The 18,755-nt window shown below is 34.5% G+C and overlaps 1 non-coding gene across 1 annotated transcript; it reads right to left on the bottom strand.

Annotated features, from left to right (window-relative positions):
• Positions 1-17,197: 17,197 nt before the first annotated feature.
• TRNAG-CCC (transfer RNA glycine (anticodon CCC)) lies at positions 17,198-17,268 on the bottom strand. The gene has a single exon. It is a non-coding gene; the product is annotated as a tRNA-Gly (tRNA).
• Positions 17,269-18,755: the final 1,487 nt, after the last annotated feature.

The raw sequence follows: 18,755 nt of genomic DNA, 5'->3' as shown, positions 1-18,755 counted from the left end.
TTCATTAGGATCATTTGAGGCTCATTGGGACTTTCAAAGAAATGTTGCTCTCTCATTAGGCAAGGAGGATATAGACCCTTTAGGTTCTCTCATGTTTTATAGACATTTGATAGGTTTTAAATTCGAAATATTCATTAATGGAGTTAGTCTAGTGTTTCTTGGTTAGTGAGGAGGATCAGTAGATGTACATCATTAAAGTTTACATAAGGGTTGCATTCAAGTCTTGAAATATTCCATCTCTTGTTCAAATATATGTAAGAAGGGGACAACATTGGATATATTACATCATTAGATAGTGGATATAACCATTGAGTTTTAAAATTAATTAGCCTCAATAAAAAAATCTCAATTTCTATATATTTCATAAATGCATAATTAGATAAATTATTACTTATAAATAAATCAATATGCATTTCTTTCAAAGAAACAAGAAACATACAAATAATAATAAGTTGTGATCTATATATCTAAATATGAAAATAATTCCATTAAAACTTTTACCTAGGTTAAGCATAAAAGTGATAATAAAACATAATCACCATGTTTTATTTCAACCTTAAAAGTAAAAGAACTCTACATATCCTAAAATTAGGACTTAATCACATCAAATAATTCTAATATAACTCAAAATACTCCTTCAACATATAAGATGATCTATGCTAGATGGCCATGTCTTACTTTCATTCCATTTATGGATTTCTTACATAGTAATACAAAAAATAACTTTCATCGAAATTAAGCATCTTTAACCATGAGATTATATATATCCTCAATTGTATATTCAAAATACTTCTTGGGAATTATATTTTTCAAATCTTTCAGATGTATATATAATTAGCACCCCATTTAGAAAACTCATTATCAATCAACATTATAAATCAAGAATATTTTTTATTTTGTATTAATGAATTATATATTTGGCATATTAGCTTCCTTTATGAACCTATGTAAACCAAACTCCAATTTTAGTAACTTATCTAGTTTTGCTCTAAAATTGTGTCCATAATTGATCCTTTTATACCATCACATGACATAATAGGACCTTTATGCCATGACATGGCATAAACCTAAGCCTAAACTTTCATATCTAAAATTTGAAAAACTTAATGTTAATTACTTTTAAGGTTATACTAATTTAGTGGTAAATTTTGTATTGCCTAATGAGGATTAAGAACAATTTAGGTACATATGTTCGGTTTTATGTCAATTTCATTTTCGAACATTTTTGTTTTTGTTTCCATTTCATTTTTGGTTTTTTGTTTGTGTTGATTTCATTTTCGAACGTTTTTGTTTTTGTTTCCATTTCATTTTCAGTTTTTTGTTTGTGTTGATTTCATTTTCGAACGTTTTTGTTTTTGTTCCCATTTCATTTTTGGTTTTTTGTTTGTGTCGATTTCATTTTGTTAATTATCTAGGTTTGGTTTTGGTTTCTAAATTTGTTGATTACGGTTTAGGGTTAACTGTTCAAAAATATTTTACATCAAAATAAAGAATTTACAAATATAAAAAATAATTTATTTATATGCTACTATTAAAAAAAACTAAAATAATAAAAAAAAAACTAAATAATACACCAAAAAAAGAGAAAAATATACAAGAAAATTATGAACTGTGAAAATAGGTGATAGAATGTGCACCTGGGATAGTGGTGGAGGTTTGAAGTGGAAACCACAACACGGGGGCCCGTTTTCGATATCTTCTTGTGCAACAGTAAAATGAAAAATTATCCCAAAAAAAGGGTAAAAATAGCTTTTCAAAACGGGCCCCCGTTTTTTAAAAACGGGGGCTCGTTTATTAAAAAACGGGGGCCCGTTTTATCTGGCTTCGGCACCCCGTGACCTTTCGGCTCGGGAGCCCGAACCATTAACGGGCCCCCGTTTTTTAAAAACGGGGGCCCGTTTTGCGGAGCGCATTTTCCAACGCGCAGACTTCCGCGAATTTGTGACTCATTAGCTTGCACATACCCTGAAACAACATTTCATGAAGATAAACTTTGAGCAGATACAAAGAGAGCAAAATAAAGCCGTGGATGCCATGGCTACAATTGCTTCACTAATTGATCTACCACCGAGTGAGACCCGCTATGAGTTCTTGGTGGATAACCTTTTGGTTCCCTCATATGAAATCACTCCTACTGAGATGATATGTGTTGTTGGTCTTGAGTCCTAGTTATACGGTTCCATTTTCGCATACCTTTGTGACAACATCCTACCTCCTGAGCTATCCAATAACCAACGCCGCACTTTCATTCCCCAATCTTCTTGATATATCATTTTAGCCAATATCCTATACCGTCGAGGTCTAGATGGCACTCTTCTTAGATGTTTAGAAAGAGACAAAGCTCAAATTGCATTACGTGAAGTACATGAAGGGATATGTGGTCCACATTCTAGTGGTCCTACCTTAGCCAAGAAACTCATCAGGACTGGATATTACTGGCCCAATATGGAAAAAGATTCATATCAATTTGTCAAGAAATGTAAGCAGTGTCAACTTCATGGAGACCTCATCCATGTGCCAGCGCAAGAACTTCAACCAATTGCGATTCCTTGGCCCTTTTGTCAGTGGGGACTCAATCTCATAGGCAAGATTCACCCTCCATCTTCCGACGGTCATAAATTCATCATCACTGCCACAGAGTATTTCACAAAATGGATCGAAGTCGTGCCTCTCACACAAGTCACTAGAAAACAAATTGCTACATTCATTCTCAACTATATCATTTGTCAATACGGTATTCCTATTTCCATCATCACTGATAACGGGCGTCCCTTCAAAAATCAGGATGTTCGTGAACTCCGTGACCGCTTCCATATTACCCATCATTTTTTCACACCTTATTATCCCCAAGGTAACGGTCAAGCTGAGGCGTCTAATAAAACAATCCTTAAAATCTTGACAAAGACAGTCGACGATGTTGGCCGTAATTGGCATATCCAACTTAATCCTGCACTTTGGGCTTACTGCACAAGCGTCCGCACACCTATAGGAGCTACATCCTATTCACTTGTCTACGACACTAAAGCTATCTTGCCTATTGAAGTCGAGTTACGCTCTTTACGAGTCTCTTTGCAAAACATTATCAGTGATGAAGACTACAGGGTCTCTCGCTTGCAAGAACTTGAACTATTGGATGAACGAAGACAAACTGCTTTTAATCATCTCAAGGCTTATCAACAACGAATGAATCGCAGCTACAATCATAAAGTCAAGCCTCGCACATTTGAGGTAGGTGTTTTTATCATCAACATTTTAAATCACATTCCATGATTCATCATCAGAATGAAAAAAGTATTATGGAGGAGTTAAGTAACAAGAATAGTCCCAAAATTGCGTGCTTGAAGGCTTTAGACTGCGGTCTTACAGATTTATTTTATTTTTAAAATAGATTATGATTATAATGTATGTTTGGTAATAGTATAATATTTTGGAAATAAATCTTGTGGATGAACTGTCAGTCTAATTTGAAAGTTCACTAGCACATTTGAATTTCGATATAATGAAGAATTTTAATATTTAATAATTTAGAAAATGGATTAGGACTGTGGAGTTGTGTCATGTGGTTTACAATCCTGTAATTGAATATTGTGAATGCTATGGAGAATGCTAATTTTAAGTTTGAGAATCCCACTTTAAGTTTAAAGTCCTTAAGTACAGTATTACAGAGGTGGGTTGTAAAGTCCTTAAAGTTTATACTCTGTGTGGGTTTTGTAATGTCTATTACACAGATGTGGTTTAAAGTCCCAGACCTTAATTTATGGCCAGTTTTTCTGTTTAAAAGTTTGGCCTTAGCACCATCTTGGTATTTGAGTTGACAGGTGCCTAATTGCTTGAAGCTTTTTTGGTTCTTATATTCATATTTTGGCGGCATTTGTACAAGACTCAGAGGATATGAGTCTGAGACATCTAGCGAGACTAACCTCCTTGGAGAGAAGAATCAAAAACTACTCCAATTTCCATCAGATATTATTAGTGGGGGAAGGAGAGTTCTCATTTTCTTCAGAAAAGGCATTTGGGTCTGCTAAAAGCATGGTTTCCACCTCTCTTGATAGCAGAGGTCTAAAACTTTTCATCCACATTATCTTCTGCTTGTTTTCCTTGTATTTTTGCATCCTCAATAATCCCTGTAATGGATTTCATAGTTTTCTGCTTGCTTATGTATGTCTCTGCTCACTGTAGAGGTCTTAAATTCGTATTCCTCAGCCAAAGAGACCATCGATTATTTGAAAGGATGTGGAGCAACGGTACTGCATGGTGTCGATGCAATTGAAATTCTAAGGCCGAGGATGTTTGATAGAATAGTCTTCAACTTCCCCCATGCAGGTTTCTCTCGAACTGAAAAGGATAAAAGAGTAATCGAGTAAGATTCTTAATTTTATCTGAAAAGGATAAAAGAGTAATCGAGTAAGATTCTTAATTTTATGGTCTTTTTCTATTGCAATGTCAACTACCACATAAGCAATGAGATTTTTTCAGATCATAGGAAATTTCATAAGCAACATAGAATAGAATATGCAGATACTTTTAATTAGAGCATAATTTTTCAGTCCATATAGGTAATGTAAAATTGTGTAATAATTTTAACATTTAGGTTCAATTAAAACTTTTAGATTCAGTTAAAAGATATGAAATTTTTACAATTTGTAATAATAAGTTGAAATGTTTCTATCTACTTTCTTTATCTTCATAATAAATTGAAATGTTTCTATCTACTTTCTTTGTCTTCATAATGGATCATGAAAATGTAATATGAAATCTTGATAATCCAACTTCTTTCACATTTTGAACTTCATATATGTTTTAGTTTGTGTAATCTTAATATAAATCGTATGATCTCAAAAGATTTTGTTAAAAATTATTACACGAATTTCTCTAAGAGATTTTCACATTTTCTTAATGTCTAATTTTTATGATGATAAAATCTGCTTGTTGGCAGAAATCACAGTCATTTGGTGAAAATGTTCTTCAAGAACGCAAGGACCATGATTAACAAAACAGGGGAAATCCATGTTACCCACAAAGTAAGAAGCCCCTATAGCAATTGGAAATTAGTGGAACAAGCACAAAAAAGTGGGCTAGATTTGAAAGAATCTGTTGAATTTCATATAGAAGATTATCCTGGTTACGTTAACAGAAGAGGAGCTAAACCGAGGAAAGGAGATACTTTCTTCCTGGACGACTGCCGTACTTATATGTTCATTCTAGGGTAAAATTATCACTGCAACAAGCGCTCTTTATCCTTTGTTTTGTAGGTTTCAATATTGATGCATAGCTTATTAAATCTTTCCTTTCGTAGCTCTGCCTTTCGTGACTCTTTTCACAAGCATTGTAAAGAGGAGAAATCAGTAGCCATGACAAATATGTTGGAGGAGTTTTGTTCTAAATCACATGCAAACAGCCTTAAAGCTGTTGTTTTGCAACTTGAATCTGAAAAAATACACAGAAAGGCAGCTGAAAGTGCAAGAGTAGATTTGGAGGCTTCATTCTCCCAGTTGATGACACTCGCAGAGAAAGCCCTGGAAGAGAGGGATGAATTCAGAAGCCAGAGAGACAATGCCCTTCACCAAAAGGACCAAGTTTGCAGAGAGAAGGAAAATATTGCCAAAAAAATAGCTGAAGCTTTGAGATTGAAAGAAGATGCAGTTATGCAAAGAGATGTGAGTATTCTGGAGCTTGAATCTGAAAGGAAAGCCAGAATTGATGCTGAATCAGCAAGAGATGAAACATTAAAGGAAAGAGATTAATTTACAAGTAAAAAAGATGAAGCTTTGCGAGAAAGGGCAAAGGTTACCAGAAAATTAGCTGAAGCTTTAACATTGAAAGAAGATGCAGTTAATCAAAGAGATATGAGCATGTTGAACCTCAAACTGGAAAGGCAGGCAAGAAAGGCTGCTGAGACTGCAAAAGCAAATACAGAGAATTTACTCAAGACCTACAAATTGCCAGAACAGAGCATGCAAGCCAAGAAAATAAAGACTCTACAGAGACAGAGAGATGATGCCCTTACTCAAAAGGAAATTGCCTGTAGAGAAAAAGCAGAGATTGCAAAACAATTAGATGAGGTTTTGAGATTGGAAGCCATGAAAATAAATACTCTACAGACACACAGAGATGATACCCTCTCTCAAAATGAAGATCCTTGCAGAGAAAAAGGAAAGATTGCAAAACAATAAGATGAGGTTTTGAGATTGGAAGCAACTAAGGAAGAGAAAGGATGCTAAGGGAACAAAATGACCTTAACCTTGAGAACTATTGCTTGTGACTTGAGTCTTTGTATTACATCTTTTTCTGTTAAGTATGCTCTGAAAATATAATACTAAAACTTAAAAAATGAGCTGTTCTGGTATGTGAAGTTTCGATTAAATATCATTTGCATTATCTTTATCGTCTGAGACATATACTACTTCCAGCGATATATTTTGCATTGGAGCAGTTGTTTTGGCAAGGCATGGGCAATATCTATTGACTGGCTTATTACATTTAGGCTGTGCTATTATTGTCATACCCTTATCTTAATTCACCTTATTGTCTAGTCTGTTCGAGCTGTCATCGATATCATTTTGTGTGTGGTTTCTTCTTTGCAAATTGATATTTGATGCTTCTTATATACCCATATTATATAATTTGAACCATTACATATATTTAAGGATTGGAATTTTTTAAATGGTTTCACCTGAATTCCTGGTTTAGCAAGTTGTTAAAACAATTCGTAACCAATTCAAATTGAGCATTAATAATTGTTTTTCAAGACTCTCCCCTTAGTGCGAATATGGCAAAAACTCAAACTTTGGGGATGGACTCAAGCATTCTAATCATTATAGAGTTGATATTTCTGATGATGTACACAAAAACAAGGCATCATTACCGAAAAAATATAACCATGACATAGATTCTAAACGGCTCATAGTTGGCTCGATGATACAACTAACTAAATACATCTTCCCAAAATCATGTGGCTCCCGGTGAGTCAATAGTCCTTCTATTATTCTAACAAAATTCAAAAGAACTTTACATTTTATACAACTTAGTGCTTATATTCTTCCTTTCTTTGTTTAATTGTGTAGGTGGGTCGTAATTGTGAGCCTAGAAATTATATGTACACTGCATGCTATAGTTGCATAACCTATCTTCCTTTGTTTAAAATAGGAAGACTAGATAGAACAAACTACACCTCCTCTATACGATGAAAATATAGAGCCAAACACATTTACAAAATATAAGAACTTGTTGTGACAAAGAGCATTGTTTGGGGTCAGACCACCTCAAAACATGGGCCGCACACCTATGACGATAACTCCTATTAAAAACTTGAACCTCTTTCAACCAAGGTGGACCATCAAGGGGCGTGTAATAGTGAAGAAGGAAATCCACCAGTATAATACACAAAAAACAAGTGGTCTACAAAATCCATCCTAAAGGGTTCCTTTTGTTTCCATAGGTGGAAATCCAAAGCTAGTTGATACTCATGAATAAGATTATCATTACCCATGCCAAAGATGAAGGTAAGCATAGCAAATATATCCTACATGTCTTGGTGAAATAGGGCCTTGTGAAATACAATATTTTCCAATAGTTGGGTTTCCTCCTTTTTCTTGTTTAGTTCTCTATTGAAAACCCTGAGTTAGTCTATCTTCTTTACAACACAAAGCATATCTTTGATTGCCTTAGCATTGAGCACAAGTTCCAGGTGACATGCATTCAAGATCCCACTTTTAGGGTTATAATGACGAGCACATGCATCTATAAGCTCTAGGTAGGAATGAATTAAAGGAACAATAAACTACAATAAACCACAATTCCATAGCTTAAAAGCCAGAGAGTTGTACTCACCTTTTGTTGATCTATGCATTAGTCTTTCATGAGCCCCTTCACACAAAAAGATGGGATTCTTGTGTTACAAGTGTGGTTGTCATTGCACCAAAAGATCGACATCCTAATGCCTAATACAACCACTAGACTTATAGAATCCACATGAGGTGGTTAAGCCATGTCACAAACCCAAGCATTGCATTGCACAACATAAGGAGACCAAGGGCACACACCTTGCAACAATCCCCCCCAGCGCAAGCGAGGGGTTTGAACCAGTGACCAAGCTCTGACACCACTTGTTACAAGTGTTCTTGTTGTTGCACCAAAATGTCAACTTGTTAATGCCTGATACAACCACTAGACTTATAGAATCCACAGGAGGCAGTTAAGCCATGTCAAAAACCTGAGTGTTGTGTTGCACAACACAAGGAGACCAAGGGCACACACCTTGCAACACCTTGTATAATTTTGGGTCATGGATCTCATCCGCATAATCTAATGCCATATTAGAAAATCCGCAACTTTCTTTCTTTAAGCTCTTGGTGTTTGATAATTGGCGCTTTGGTGGAAGAGGAGTGGAGGCAAATGACTTACTCTCTAATAAGTTTGGAATGAACCCTTGTGTCTTTTCTTCGTGACCTGCACTAGAAGTCGATTCTTTAGGATCCAAAGCTCTCAACTTGTAAATTTCAAATTATTTGCTTTGCTCTGAAATTTTCTTAGAACAAACTACAATTTCTCTCATTTTGCAATTAAAAAGCTTTGCAAACCTTCTTCATCTCTTCTTTTATTTTAGGATAATTAGAAATAAATTGAAAAGGTAGTGTTTTAATTGTCATAGTCAAGTTCAAGTTTATGCCAAATTAATTTTGCTCTTCTTGGGAAATGCAAATCTTAATGAGCGGAGGGCATACAACTCATCAAGTCATCTTCTCATGAATTTAGATGCTACAAAATAACAAAGAGAGGTAGTTTGACAAATTTTATATTAAATGTGGACAAGAGGAAGCCTTTAAGGGTCACCTATTCATGATTGCACTTAGAAAGAATGCCAAGTAAGCAAGACTCTTGCCAATAAAGACAAACAACCCATGTATACAACACTTATTGAAAGGAAAGCATGCGAGACATGCAAAAACAAACCTAACAAACCAATTTACAAGGGAGTCTTGCAAGAGACTAAGAATTAATTAATTCTTTTAAATGTATTTTGTTAACTCGAATCTAGAGAGCATTTCAATTTAAATCTTTGAGATCAAATGCATTTCTCTCTTTGCAATTGATAATGTGGAATGGTCCCTTTAATAGAGAGTCACACTTAGCATGCTAACTTGGCTTACTGGCTTTCTCATCATATTTTAGAACTAGATCACCTATCTTAAAGCTCAAATTTGGTGCTCTCTTATCAAATCACTTCTTAACTATTTGCTAATAAATTGGTCATAGCATCATGAGCCTTTTTGGGGGCTTCCTAAACATTGAGCAACTCTACTAATCTCACTTTTATAACACCATTTTCTTATACCTCCAAATATTTAAGTGTATCGCCAGTATTTCTGTGCAGATGGATAAAATGACTTCCTTGCCATAAATCAAGGTGATTGCAATAAGTTGAGTCCACTTTTTGGCTTTAGCCAAAAAGTGGAAGTGTTTTCTCTGATTTTCAAAATTCATCCCAATTTACCTAAAAATTTGAAGCACTAAAAGAATGAATCTTGAAAACATTCAGTCAAACAAAATGTACAACTTAAAGTCTAGTTTCGTAATATTCAATTTATTTTAATACCGAGATGATACAATTTAAGTTTCAATAGGCATTTTTAAAACTACTATTTAAAAGTCACTTTTTCAAGACCATACCATGCATGTGTACGACAAGCATAATTTGATCTAAATGAAATTATTTTTCTATATCCTTTTGAGAAATTATTTGTAACATACTCACCCTTTGATGAGGATATTTTTTTGTAATTTTTTTTCTGAATATTCTTTTTGTTAATTTTTTATTGGGCATAATTCTTGTTTTGAAAACCCCTCATGTACAACAAGCATAACTTAACCTAAAATTTTCATTTTTTTCTTTTTTATTTAAAATGTATGGAATTGTCTCTAGCTTCATGCCATATAACTTTTTTTTCACAAAACTTTAAAACAAAAAAATTATTAAAAAAAAATGAAAATTTGTTATTTCATGTTTATGAACCATACATGTACATTATTCCACTCCAAAGGTCTCCAATGATTGACTCCTTCCACAAATGGATAAAAGAATGAAAACAAAAAAGAGCATCAACAAGACGAGAATCATTAACAAATATTTCAAACTTATACACACCTTATTCACACCTTGCCAAAATTCCTATCGGGGCAATCGCTAGTATAAGAATTTTGCATACCCAAACATATCCAAATCTAACTATACTTGACAACGCCATTGTAAAATCACGTCGGTCTAATCATGATTGAAGCATCAACGGAGTAAGAGTTTAACAAGCCCAATGTAAAATCAAGTGTGTCCGTTCACAAACTAAGAGCGTATAAAAACGAATACGAACACTGTCACGGAGAATCATTTCGATCCTGAGGCAACTATCTTCTCTGCTTCTCACATCAAAATTCATTTATGCAGATGGAAATGGAGCCGAATTACAAGGAAGATGAAGAGATGTCGTGGGAACTCATACCGCAGCACGTACTTGAGATGTGCATACTGCCTCTCCTACCACTTCGCTCTCTTTTCACTTTTAGCAGAGTTAGCAAAGAATGGTATAAATTACTACATACCTGGGAATACCTCCATTCATATATTTGTAATGGAAAGAGTGTTGAATTGTTGAATTATTGCTTGCTGAAAAAGATCATGCCGTTGCCAGCAGGGGTGGAAACCCTCGGAGATGATGGAGATTCCCCACTGTCTAGGCTACCTGCATTCAAGTGGCCAATTATATTGGAAGTAGAAGAGAAAAATGAAGAGAAGGGCTCATCTGTTTGGGAGATTCATAGATTCAAGCTTTTGAGGAATCTAGAACGGCCGCGTTGGATATATGTATCGAAGGAGCGAAAGCGGAGTTCTGCGTATTGCAACCCAAGTTCCAAGCGCATGAAGTTTGACAATGCAGATATTGATATGTCATAAATAATCTGTTCAATGATTTATTATACTTCTTCGAATTGCCCTTATCACTCAACAAACAGGTTTAGCATGATTCAACGGAGCTGTATCTTATTAGTATCTGTATTTTGTAGTAGCACCACAGTAAGACTGCATGGATTGAATCGCATGTTTGATAGAGTCACTAAAGAATTCTTCAAAACCCTTTATCTAAAGTAGGTCGGAGAACAACTTAAGGCTATCCAATTTGATCATTAAAAACACATGTCGCTCTAAGATTTGTAAGGCCTTTTAAGATCGTCATTATAAGCTAATTTTTTCAAACCTAATAGGATTAACCTAATAAAATCCTATGAAGTACTCTCAAGCTTTAAAACAATGGATAGTATATCCTCTAATATCAATTTGTCTACTCAAATTTATCGTTTTTCTCCACTCAAGTTTGATGAGAGTATTATTTTGCGCTTATGCAAATGACTAATGAGAAGGTCCACAATCTTTAAAGCTTCCCCTATGAATTCTACTTTTAAACCTGTTGTAACTCTACAAAGAAGCTCTTCTAAACAAATGTTTAGATAAAGATAACAGTTGAAATAATATTAAGTGATCTAGGACTTATGAATATAAATTATGTTCAACTAGATTTTGTATCAATATAGCGAATCAATTCTTTTTTTTTTTTTGAAGGGGTAAACGCTTTTAACTCAGAGCTATGAACCAGTAGGATTTGAACCTTAGTGGCAAGAACAACAACACAACAACTTAACCATCACAACATGCGACTATTGACAAACGAACCAATTCATATTAATAATGACCACAAAAATTTATATCTTGACATGATCTTTTGATGGCAATTTGCCTGCCAATCTTTATATTTCTATATGTATTAATTTTGCTACTATCTTTTAATCTTATGTTGCTCTTGCTCGAAAGGTTCATAATAAAGAAATTGTTTAAAATGTTAGCTAATTGCAGTTCTAGTTGTCCCCTCAATTTTTCTGTCACAAGAATGGCCAACCCAGTAAATTAGAGATTCCTATATTTTTTCATTGAATTTTCTACTGCTCACTGGAATGTAACCATATTCACGTAGCAATTAAAGGAGACAGAGCATGTCTGTACATTGAAATTTCCATAAGAAGCAACAAAGGGAGACTCGGTGCAGTCAATGTTCACTGCAACGCGTCTCGTTGCCCAATCATCAGCATTCCACAGGCTTGAAATATATTCTCATTTCTTGATTCTTGAATCCTCTCTGTTCTTAAAGACTGTCATTGGAATTTCATCCATAGAAAACCTGTGACAATGCCATAAATACATGATACCAACAATGATGATGTGAAAACTACAAAACCGATCCAAAGACGACATCGACTGGTTGATTTGAAGTTGCAAGGGAAATATTGATATTAATTACATAATTTGTGGGGATTCTAGAGTACGGTGTAAGTGTGGAAGGCCGCAGTGAGGTGAAACAAGGACTTATCTAAAGTCATTTCAACAAATCTATTTTTGTGCATATCCTGCGAACATCACATTCCACAAGACCGCATTTTAGTCGGGGCATTTTGTCAAACAGTTCGCGTAACCTGTCGATGCTTCCACACGTTGCGAACAGTTGCAAGTACAACATCTGAAAAAATTTCTCTATCCCTTATGCTATGATGGACGTCCATGCTCTGATTCAAAGATCCCATTTAGCAGAAGCTAGGAAGATGCAGGCAAAAATTCTCGAGTCCGGCTTTAGAGCTGCTAATCGCATTTGCTTGAAAGTTTCTATAGCCTTTTCAACAAATCCACTTTGTGAATATCCTGCGATCAGGGTATTACAGGAGAACAAGTTTCTTCTATATTTGAAAAACGAAATTAAGAAAAACTCACTTCGGTAAACATACGAGTTATAAAAAGGCAGCAGTGCAAAAATACAAAATTGCGCATCCGGGGAATCGAACCGCGGTCAGTACCGTGGGAGGGTACTATGATACCACTACACTAGATGCGCCTTCCTTCTAAAAAGTCTGTCAAATAGTTCACGTGCCTTGTCTATGCCTCCACATTTTGAATACACGTCTGCCAGAGCATTTCCAACTACAACGTCTGATCAAATTCTTCTCTTCTTTGTGATGTTATGGAAACAGAGCGATTCCCTTGTGAGGACGCATTTGTAACCTGCAGTAACCATATTTCATGACAGGAAACTTGTTCTTTTATGCAATCAAACATGTTACAGGCATCAATAAACTTCCTCAGCGCAAGAATAGTGGGTTTGAATTTGGTTTTGCTTATGCACGAGAACTGCTAGCTATTACGCCCTGACCATAACAGCGAAAGTTTAGGGAACTGCTGCTTGCCGACAGGAATTGATGACTATCTTTTTTTATCGTATTTATTAATTAAATAAAATTCAGAGTACAATAGTTTTTTTAATATTCAAATGTGCATTTGGATAGACATTTTATTTTGGAAATCGAAAGGATGTTGGTAAAAGGAACAGCATTAAGAGGATGGCACAAAATCATTGTGATCTTAAAGTGACTCAGGTTTATGTGTCAACAATAATGATTTTTCTAAATGTGATTATGAACAAGATACACTTGTTCAAATATGTTTGAGAAATGTGAAACAATTCATTTTACAAGACAAAATCCATCTGAAAATCCATCTGTCTAATATTTTCTTTTTCTTTTTTCTTTTAATTATGTTTTATTTTATGTGTTTTTGTTATTCTCAACAAAAATGCTAAAAAGAATTATGCATTCTTATAGGTTCTGAGAATTAAAGGTTGAAATCATATTTTTATATTAATTATTTAAGTTTTATGTTTAATCTTTTTTATTTGATACTAATTACGTTGAGAGGTGTTCTACAATAAGTGAGAAAAGTCTAATTTAATAAAAATTATACACGATTCAAATTAATGTCCTAACTAGCTATTATAGTAGGAATGAAATAGACAATAGGTAGTAGTTCAAATTAGTAAGTAAGAAGGTGAGTTGCTCAAATAAAATAGACAATAGTGGATGAATGGTCTCATTTAACTTCCCATGCAATATTAGAACTTATGGTGCTTTCTATCATTGATATACATAAAATTAGAAGAAGTCATTTGTAGAGCAGTGCAAGGGACTCTTGATTACTAGAGACTCTATATGCATGGACATTGGAAGTTGCTATATTGATGAGTTGTAAGTGACAAGTAGCAATGCAAGAATGTTTGGCTTTGAAGATCAACTTGGATTTTAGCAAGGTATATTAGAGGGACCTACAAGATAAAATCTAGAAATCTTTCCTACAAAATAGAAGATCCCAACAAAACCTGATTTTGGAGTAGAAATGAAAGTTTAAGTATGACTAGCAAGAGTGTTCAAACAATGTAAATTACAAAGCCCAGTTGTAGGGGATTGTGATCATTGTAAGACTGAGTGGAACAAAGAAATCAACTCTACTACAACTTATGACAAGAAGAATGAAGCCCCCCACATTGGAGAGCTAATACAAAAATTAGTAGTTATGATATATTTTTATAGCTTACAATATTATTTTCTCAACTAATTTTTTAATAAAATTATACCATCTTATCTTGAACATTCATTCTTTCTATTCCATATTTACTATTCATTTACCATTATATAGAAAATATGCCATGGTTTTTCTCTTTACAAGGTAATCCTACCCTAAACCTATAATCTGCACTTTCATCTATTTCACAATTGGAAAGATTATTTTGCTATAGTACCTCTCTTTTATTATGGTAGATGAGAAATACAATTGAACCATTTTTATTAGTGGCAAGTTGGGGGTGATGAATTTGGACATATATTGCAAGCCATTTTTAAAGAAAATGGTGTAATTAACAAGGTAGTTTTGTTTGATAGCAATGTTATAATGATACTTTGTATTTGTAGAATTTTGTAGTGATGATGAATGCGAGTTCATGTTAAAGACATAGATACAGTGAGAGGGGTGGCGAATCAGTTTGTACTAATTTTAAATTAATTCAACATTAAGTATCATTGCTAACTTCTCCAAACATCATAGAAACTGTTAACTAAAGATCAGAGCAGATCACCACAAAAAATGACCAAATTTATGTAGAAACTTGGAAGTGAAAAACCATGACGAGAATAGCTACTTCTATCTACTACCAAAATCCAGCCTTACAAAAGATAATAATGAATTTGCAATTATTATTTTCCACTCAATTTTATCGAACTATTCTCCACTCAAGTTTTATGAACATATTATTTTGTCCATGAACTTCAAAGCTTACCCTATGAATTCTTCCAACCTACTAGCATTTTACTACTCTAAGCTTTGTAACTCTACAAGGAAGCTCTTCTAAAAAAAATGCTTAGATAAAGACAACAACTGAAATAATATTAAGTTGATAGGTCTAAGGCTTACAAGCCTAAATTGTTTTCCAACTAGAAATTGTGTCAAAGATGTGAATCAATTGATTAATTGATAATGACCACAACAAAAATAATTTTAGACATGATTTTATAGTAGCAATGTGCATGCCAATTTTTTATATGTAATAATTTAGCTATTATCTTTCAATCTTCTATCACTCTTGTTGGAAAGGTCCATAGCAAAAGGTTGCTTAAAATGTTAGCTAATTGCAGTTCTAGATGTCTCATTCCTTTTCATGCCAAAAGAATGGTCAATCCGGTAAATTACATAAAATTTTATTGTTTTCATTCAATTCTGACAAATGAATCAAATGTTGTACAAGTATAAATCTAAATCTGTAAAATTAAATAATATTGTAAAACAAATTAGTTATAATAAAAAAATGGAGAAGATAAAATAGAATAAAAGAATAATAGATAATGTATAATACGCATATTTTTGTGTCTTCGGACATGTAGTGTTGCAGTTAAAACACTTCGTTGGTGAAGCGACCACCAAGGTTCAAACCCCTGCTAGGCCATTGTGCTCGCATGCCTTGTGTCTTCGTTGGATCGTTGTGCTCGTGGGTAGGTCCCTCGATTGTGACCTCACCGATTCATATGCAAAGTAACATTCATGAAAAGAATATAGTATTCTTATTGCTCAATGAAATAAATAATTACAATTGTTACAAAATCAATTATCTACTTTTAAGCCTATAAAGATATACATAATTTCTTTAAGATAACAACTACCATTAAACTTTAAAAAATCTAGATTTTTCCTATAAAAAAATTTGTCCATAAGAAAAGTTAAAATCAGATTTTGTTTAATTATTTTGGTTATCCAACATCAAAGATCTTTGAAAGGTAAAGATAGTTACATATTTATTCAATTGATAGGACTACAGTCCTTGCAAAATAATGAGAGTACAAAATCACCATTTGAGCTTAAAAATCATGTTGTTAGTCTTCTAAACTCAGTTGGAACCTGGCAAGTGCATTCAAGAGGAAACCCCATGGAGACCTTTGACTATTCGAACACTGACTGAGAATCATGTAATTCCTGTATACCCGTTGAATTATCTACTGGTCACTCGATTGTAATGCCTCTGCAGTGTACCATATTGACATAGCAATTAAAGGAAGCAGAGAATGTCTCTATTTGGAATTTCCATAAGAAGCAACAAAACGAGACTTGCTGCTGCCAATCTTCACTGCACCGCCTCTCGTTTCCCGATCATCAGCATTCGATAGGCTTGAATATATTCTTATTGCTTGGTTCTTAGGATATGCCACTCTTGAAGCCTCTCTGTTCTTAAAGACTGTCACTGGAATTTCATTTATAGAAAACCTGTACAGTTCCATAAATACATATTACAACAATGATTATGTTAAAACTACAAAGCGAAGCCAAAGACGACATCCACTGGTTGATTTGAAGTTGCAATGGTAACATTGATATTAATTACACTATATTTTTGTGCATATCCTGCAATTATGGAATTTTTTTTGAGACATTTTGTCAAACAGTTCGCGTACCCTGTCTACGGTTCAACACGTTGCATACATGTTTAACAGAACAGTTGAAGTACAACATCTTAAAAATTTCCTCTATCCCTTATGCTTTAATGGACGTCCATGCCCTGTTCCAAAGATCCCATTTAGCACAGGCTAGGAAGTTGCAGGCAAAAATTCTGGAGTCTGGCATTAGAGCTGCCAATTGCATTTGCTTGAAAGTTTCTATAGCCTTTTCAACAAATCCACTTTGTGAATCAGTCCATGAGAACAAGTTTCTTCATGTTTGGAAAACGAAATTAAGAAAAACTCAAATTGGTAAACATGCGAGTTATAAAAGGGTATCAATGCCGAATAAAAAATATGCGCATCCGGGGAATCGAACCCCGGTCAGTACCGTGGGAGGGTACTATGATACCACTACACTAGATGCGCTTTTCGTTGAAGTAGTCTGTCAAATTGTTCACATACCTTTGTCTATGCTTCCACATTTTGAATGCATGACTACCAGAGCATTTCCAACTACAACTTCTGATCAAATTGCCCTGTTCTTTGTGATGTTATGGAAACAGTGCAATCTCCTTGTGAGGACAAGCATGTCATTTGTAACCTGCGATAACCATGTTTCATGTGAGGAAACTTGTTCTTTTGTGCGATCATACATGTTAGAGGCTTCAGCGAACTTCCTCAGCACGAGAACAGTGGGTTTGAGTTTGGTTTTACTTAGGGTGGGGTATTATGGAGGGGGCTTCCAAAAAAATAGAGCTGGAGCTGCTGAGCTTTTTTAAGAATATTTTAAAGCTGGAGATCCCATGAATTTTGTTTTGCATTTCAGCTTAAAAATTTCAGCTTCTAAATTTAAGGATGTCATGAACTTTGTAGTGCAATTAACTTAAGTTTAAGGGGCTATATTTTTTAGGAAAAGATTCTAATTAATCTTGTAGCCAAAAAATATTTTTTTCATGGGACCGCCTCTTCCTTAAAAATAGAGCTTAAGCCCCCTCCATGGGACCCTTGCCTTAGGCATGGAAACTTCTAGCTTCTAAGTGCTGACCATAAAAGCGAAAGTTTATGGTAACTGTTGATTGCTGACTGTATTGATGACTATCTAGGGGAATGAACATATAATAGATCCTCATTCTATCTGGAGTTAGATCTACTAACTATTCATGAACATATAACTCCTAGCATAAATGTTAGGCTAAAAATTCTTTAAAAAGCAATCATATCGTTTTTTTTTTAAAGGATAAAAATTTACTAATCATAAGGAACAAACTACATAAACTAGGTCAAACGGTCAACAAAGAACAAGAAGTTACATAACTCTCACCTAGCACAAGTTGGTCCAACAAATTTGAATGATTTATAGGTAACTGGTCCCTGGTCCCTATGATCAGAGGCCCATTTGGCCAAACAATTCGCCACTGAATTCCACTCACGAGGAATATGAGAGAAAACAACAAAATCTAAGGATGTACTCAATCTAAGGATTTGTATGAGAACCAAAAGAGAGCTTCCAAGCCCTTGCAATGGATCCCAAAAAGCTTTTGCTTAATAAGCTTAGCCCCAGTCTTCAAAGTGTGCCAAATGAAGGAGCCAATCCCTTCTAAAGGGTATTGAGATACTTATTTGAAAGAATTCTAGCCCAAAGCCGATCCTGACAGATACACCATCACCAATATAATTTATTAGCCCAAAGTTGATCTAAACAGATACACCATTCCTCTGAGATACTTATTTGAAAGAATTCTAGCCCAAAGCTAATCCTGACAGATACACCATCACCAATATAATTTAGTAGGCAAAACTTGGCCATTCATTGCCACAGTTAGGAGACCAAGCACCCCTTCTTTTTTCGTCCGACAAACAAACTCTCACTTCATTAAACTTCATTTAGAGGTTCGTCAAATTACCACTACAGA

This window comes from Cryptomeria japonica, chromosome 7 (assembly GCF_030272615.1).
Source record: "Cryptomeria japonica chromosome 7, Sugi_1.0, whole genome shotgun sequence".
NCBI lineage: Eukaryota > Viridiplantae > Streptophyta > Pinopsida > Cupressales > Cupressaceae > Cryptomeria > Cryptomeria japonica.
The sequence above is the reverse complement of the archived record's forward strand: the minus strand, read 5'-3'. Positions and strand labels throughout refer to the sequence as shown.